We start from the raw sequence: 7,011 nt of genomic DNA on the forward strand, positions 1-7,011 counted from the left end.
TTTTAAGTAACTTTCTAATTTACTCCTATTATCAATTTTTCTTTGTTCCATTGCTATCTTTATTTGAAAAAGAAGGCATTTAAACTAAGGAGCCAGCCAATTTTTGGTTCAGTACACTGGACATCACTTGTTTATTTGTGGGTGAATTTATCCACCAATCAGCACGAACAACCCAGGTTGTTCACCAAAAATGGGCCCGCATCTAAACTTGCATTTTTGCTTTTCAAATAAAGATACCAAGAGAATGAAGACAATTTGATATTAGGAGTAAATTAGAAAGTTGCTTAAAATTGCATGCTCTATCTGAATCACAAAAGAAAAATTTTGGGTTCAGTGTCCCTTTAAATGTTGCTTTCTCTATATATATATCTTTGTTTAAATATTAATTTCTCTATATATGTCTTTGTCTTCTACTTATTAATATTTGTTTACTGTGTGCTGTTATGCTAATTGTTGCTATAAATACTTTAACATGATCTTTAACCCGTTCAGTATCGGAAATCCCATCCCTCCCTTTCCCTTCCAAACTTTCTTTTTGGAGAGTAGGGTCCTGCACCTCCATCCAATTTCCTCCCCCCTCCACCGCTGGGCTGCCCCCACCCTCCCTCCGCATTTCCACTGCTAGACAGCCCATGTTGTTATTCTAAATACAGTAACCTTGTGATTGCTGTGATTTGCCATTACAGCAATCACAGGACCACCCTGGGATCCAGTCACACTGCCTCAGTTGTGAAGCAAGTTCTGGGGCTGCGGGCAGCTGAGGGAATACTGGGGATCCCTGTAAAGTGGCTAAAATGGACAGACGTACCATTGCGTGACTAGGGTCTTTAAGACCCGGTGTTTTTGTGATATAATGATACGTCCGTTCGGCCAAAGGGGTTAAGGAATGGGCAAATGTAATCTCTAATAAGGCTTGGATCTCACTAGAACAAATTAGGGTACCTTGAAAACACATTCTATACTTCATAATTTTTTTAAGCCTAACATGTTATATTTCAGGATTGACTTTCTACACTAACGGCTAGATTTAGAGTTCGGCGGTAGATGGGCTGTTAACGCCACGCGTGTTTTATGTCTAACGCACGTCATTGTTTGACTCCGGTATTTAGAGTTAATATAAGACCATCTAACGATGCTCCTAACGCGTGTATGTCACACGCGTAATCCTGCCCGCGTTAGACAGTCTCCCATAGAGATCAATGGGAAAGGCAAAAAATAGCTTTTTTTACCTAACACTCGATCTCGCGAGAATACGCACAGCTCGGTCATATGACGCATACCACATCATGCACAACAATAACACGCCGCAAATGTCACAACATCAATCAATCAACAAAGCACACAAGCATTACACATTCACAAGCGGGGGAAGTTTTAATACTATTTATACGGGGAATACGCATATACTTTAAGATGCGGAAAATCGCACAATAACAACAAGGATTAAAAAATATATACATACACTAAAAAAAAAATCGCATTCAATATCATTATATATTATGAAAAACATACATATACAACACTTCACGAAGAACACACCATCGCAAATTCACATTTAAAAAGAATACTATTGGACAATGTTAGAGAAAACGACCACTATGACATCATCGCATTCTACACATTCCACAAATACCAACTCAAAATGAGCATGCGCAAATTAACACACCTAATACACATTGCAATAATATTAATTGCTAATAAAGCACACCTGAACACTAATTACAATGGAAATTGGGACATCATTAAACATTTACACAGGGTATATAAGCACCACACAAGCAGGGCTTCTTTGACTGTGTTGCTGGTGGGTCTTTGGAGATTTAAGAATAGAGATTTTGCGAATTTTTGAGAGTGAGTTAGTGTTAGTGTGAGAGAGTCAGTTGGTAGTGTTAGCGTGAGAGAGTCAGTTGGTAGTGTTAGCGTGAGATAGTCAGTTGGTAGTGTTAGCGTGAGATAGTCAGTTGGTAGTGTTAGCGTGAGAGAGTGAGTGAGTTAGTGGGAGTTAGCGGGAGTGGGAGAGAGTCTGTTAGTGGGAGCGTGAGTGAGTTAGTGGGAGTTATTAGTGATAGTTGTTAGTGTGAGCGTCAGTTAGTGGTAGTTAGTGAGCGTTAGTGGGAGTGTTTGTTATTGAGAATTAGAAGTAGTGTTAGTTAGCGAGCGAGTGATTTATCTGTACACTTAACACATTTACACGCAAACACATTCAATACATACATACACTTATCAATAACACTACATACACTCCATACCCCCTACCCCCTCATACTACACTCCATACCCCATTCCTTGTAGTCCCATTCCCTTTCATCCCATTTACTCTTATCCCATACCCCATACCCATCCCATACCCATCCCCTAGTTACATTTAGTTTACATATCCTCCTTTTAGTCTTATTCTTTTCGTTTATTTAAATACTCCTTACCCTCTTTTTTTTTTTACATCCCTCACACTTTAAGCACCTTTTTGTCTTTTTAGTTCTTTATTTTGACCCCCTTTCATTTCATCACACTCACTTTTTTTTGATTATTTGGGGTTTAGTTTAGGGAGGAGATGGAGGCCAGGCAGGGGACAGGTAGAGGGAGGGGGAGAGGAACAGGGCAGGAAGGGGGGCAGGAAGGGGGGCAGGAAGCGGGGGTGGAAGCGGTGGGTGGACCCAGCCACTTGGTTCAAGATGACCAAGTGGCTGGGCCCAGTGGCGGTCAGAGTAGGGCTTCACAGTCCGGGAAACAGAGGGCATCGTCACAGGGGAAGGCCAAGGCGACTAGGGAGGCGAGGTTTACGATGGAGGAGAAGGAGGCCCTCGTAGAGGCCTATATGGCCAGGTATAGGATGCTGCAGCACCAGAAGACTACCCCGACTGACAGGAGGAGGCTCTGGAACGAGATTCGGAATGCAGTCAATGCAGTGGGTGGCCGGAACCGGGATATGGATTCCATCAAACATCGGTACCGGGACTGTAAACTTGAACTTAAAAAAAAGTTAAGCCTGGAGGCCCGACATGCCGCAGGGACCGGTGGCGGCCCTGCCCTTGAAATGGAGTACTGCAGATGGGAGGAAATGTTGCGGCCCAGCATCTCCGAGGTGGAAGTAGTCGGTATCGGAGGAATCGATACCGGGAACCTGCCACTCTCATCTGACGGTAAGCTCATTGAACAATAATTTCACATACGAATGTATTTCAATGGACACTATACGCAAACATTTACTTTCATGATTGAGGTAGCGAATACAATTTGACAAAACATTCAAATGTACTTATATTACATAATTTGATTCATTCTTGAGATATATTTTAATGAAGAAATAGCCATGCACACGGTGAAACAATCACAGGAGGCAGCTATATTCAGCTAACAATCAGAATCTTATAAACATATTTAGATATGCTTTTCAGCAAAGAATATCCAGAGAATGAAGCTAATTAGATAACAAAAGTACATTCGAAAGTTGATACTAAATGTATGCTTATAAATCATGAAAGATAAAACATTGGGTTTCATGTGTTAAGGATCCGATTAATGCTATTACGCTGTTTACACGCATTCTATTACTTAGCGGTTACATCAGTATCTAGGCTATAGGTTAGGTGTGCATTTAAACAGACTGAAAACAAACGCAAAAACATTCACATTGACCAGATATCACAAACACTGTTTAGAAAAAGCGGAAATAGAATTGATTGTTTGTTAGATTTCAAAGTGGATTAATGATTCTGCATTTGTAATTGTATCGTAAGCTAAGTCATTTAAACCTTTATTTGCAAATATGCTAATATATACATTTCTTTTTTTATTTTTTTTTTAATATACAGAGTCTGGGGACGAGGCAGCACAGCCTCCTGCATCTCCCCGGGATGAGAGTGGTGGTGAGGAATTCCCACTTCGGAGGGAAGAGGCCCCCCGTGACGAACAGCGCACGGGAGATGATCAAGAGGCCCCGGAAGCACAGGAGGATCCCGCTGAACCCGCGGAACCCGAGGTCCCTCAAAGACCCGCACTCCGCCGTGCACGGGCACCCCGCCGTGCACGGGTTCAACAGGCACAACAAGAAGAAATAGCGGAGGTGCGGGTTCTACTGGAGTACATAGACCAGATGCGTACCTCCCGGATAGAAAACATAGAAGGACGACGCAGAATACTTGATGGGCAGAATCAAATAATTCAAGGCCAAAACGAAATAATCAGTATACTGAATACAATACAAGAAGGACAAACAAGAATGTTCAATCTTCATCAGGAAATGTTCACATTTTTCCGGGAGGCGCATGCTGGTCTACCTCCTGTTGCTGGGCCTCTTGTTGCTGGGCCTCTTGCTGCTGGGCCATCTCCTCCTGCCGGCCCATCTCATCCTCCTCCTCAGCCATCTACTCCTCCTCCTCCTCAGCCATCTTCTCCTCCTCCTCCTCAGCCATCTTCTCCTCCTCCTCCTCAGCCATCTACTCCTCACCTTGGTCGTCCCAGTACTCTTCCTTCCACTCCTCCCACAACAGCTCCAAGGAGGACTCTTCGGAGTCGGCAGTTGCCTCTCCCAGAGCCTCAGCCCCGTGGGAAGAGGGGAAGGAAGAGGAAGTAAGTATTTTTTTCCATCTTAAATTTTTTTTTTTGGGTAATGGATAGGTATGTGATGATGTGGTTTTCATACACTTGTGGACCACACTCTGTATATAATCGACTTCTATGGGACCGGGTCCATGGAGGAAGATTCTTTGCAGAGTGTGGGTTATAAGTGTGTGAAAACCACATCATCACATACCTATCCTTGTTCATGATATTGATTGGTTTCTGTGATGTGATGTCCAAACTGTTTCCCGAATCGCTAACTAAATTACCATAACAATTATCCATGATGGCATATTACTGTTTGAATGCCAATAACACAGCTTAAAGGGACAGTCAGAAAATTATTGATTACAAAGAAAACACTGTATTACGCATTATAAAGTTTGAAACAACAAAACATGGAGAAATACATGTGTGACTTATGTGCTTACCCTTGTATCTATGACTATGAAAAATGACCACTTATTTGTTGTTCTGACATAACAACATTTTAGATATCAATGATCAATACATGGTCAATAATATGCTGTATGAGCACAAGATTTTACATATACAAATGCTATCCAAATGCCCTCTAGTGCTCAAATTGTATAATGATTACAAGCACTCTTCAAGATTTAAGAAATGAGCACACCAACCTCATAGGTTTAGATAGCAAATTTAGATAGCAAATGTTCAATTGTTGAGAAACATTTGATATCCTTGTTATTACAGAATTGACTTTTCGAATAATGTAAAAAATTTTTTTTTCGAAACTGTCCCTTTAACGACATTACATATGCTAACACATTTTAAGCTTGTTGCTATATCTACATGTACTTTGTCAAAAAAAATATTTGAAAATCACATTTATATTGACGTGTTAAATAAAGTCTATTTTCTTTAAGAGACATTATTGTGTTAATATTTTATTGTAACTATTTTTATTTTAACAATGAATATGGTTTAAAGTCCTTTTAGGAGTGGGGGGGTGAAATATGCTAACAAAAATATATTTGAAGATTAAACTATGTGGATCTCATACATGATACAAAAAAACAACATTTGCATTCAAGGGACAGTATCCTATATTTTTTACATAACTGTATGTAATAGACACTACTACAAACAACAAGATTAACATATACTGATAGCAATATTAAAAAGCTTCAAACACTTGCAAATAAAATAGGGTTAGCTATATTTTAAATATAGATGAACCACCATTACAACCGTAAAACACAATACCCCATCATTAACATATGAAAAGAACCTTTACACAAACTGGACAAAGCTGGAGATGGTACTCACATGAAACTCATTGGCTTTGCGAGGAGTAAGAAAATTACTTACATTTTCTTACAACACAAGACAAAATAAACCTATTGGTTAAACAATGGACTATCTAACTAGAGACAAAATCAAATATTTTTATTTATAATGTGAGTGTCTAATGAACCTTTCATAAAATATACAACGAAATTACATTTAGAAGAAGTCGGCATCATATATTTAGCATATGATAAATGCATATTGATTACTTTATTCAAACACAATAGCGCATATTTATTAATTAGATATGTTCAACATTAAACACAACATTAATTTTTAAGAAAAAGGAACATTGTTGACAAACATATTAAACATGGACTGTAGAGATTTGCACTTGCCTAGAAATATCCTATGCATGAAAACATTTTGCTTTCGTTCGTTGATTCAACCAGACATCCAGCAAAAGAGAATGTGTTGGTCTTTATCAGCTACGGGTCAACAATGTAACATGATGCAAATAATACATATTCGCAAGCTTTTTAAAATTGCATGCAGTCACAAACGTTTTTAACGTGCACAAATATTGCGGGACTACGCAATCCAATCACACGTTTTTTTAACTTTACATGTGCCGTCTTAACATGGCGCTTCCTTGATCACGTAAGAACGCCATCCAATGAAAGGCACATTATTGATCACGTAAGAACGCCCAAAAAAAAAAGGCGCATCCTTGATCGCGTCAAAACGCAATCCAATAAAAGGCATATTCCTGATCACGTAAGAACGTCAGTCAATACAAGGAATCATTGGACAGCCTGGCAGGTGACGTCTTAAGCAACATGGCGCATCCGAGATCGCTGAAAAACCGCAGACAATACAAGGACTCAGTGACATCTTGGCATATCATTAAGAAACGTATTTATATTTTAGGAACTAGTATGTGTGTAGATTGCTATCTAGGAATGTCACCAAATTATGAATCATCTTTTCGGACTTGACTGTCCCTTGAACTATAGCTATGGTGTATATCTTTAACATTTAAAAGATACACATGAGAAATACATATGCCATTGATGTTTTAAGATATCTTTGGATTGTTGTTGAATAACAATAGTTATACATGTATTGATTAAACGTGTCATTTATTCAAGTTTAATTATGGTCAGCCTACCTATAGCCATATATGGGAGGAGATGTATT

The sequence above is a fragment of the Bombina bombina genome, chromosome 3 (genome assembly GCF_027579735.1).
Source record: "Bombina bombina isolate aBomBom1 chromosome 3, aBomBom1.pri, whole genome shotgun sequence".
Taxonomy (NCBI): Eukaryota; Metazoa; Chordata; class Amphibia; order Anura; family Bombinatoridae; genus Bombina; species Bombina bombina.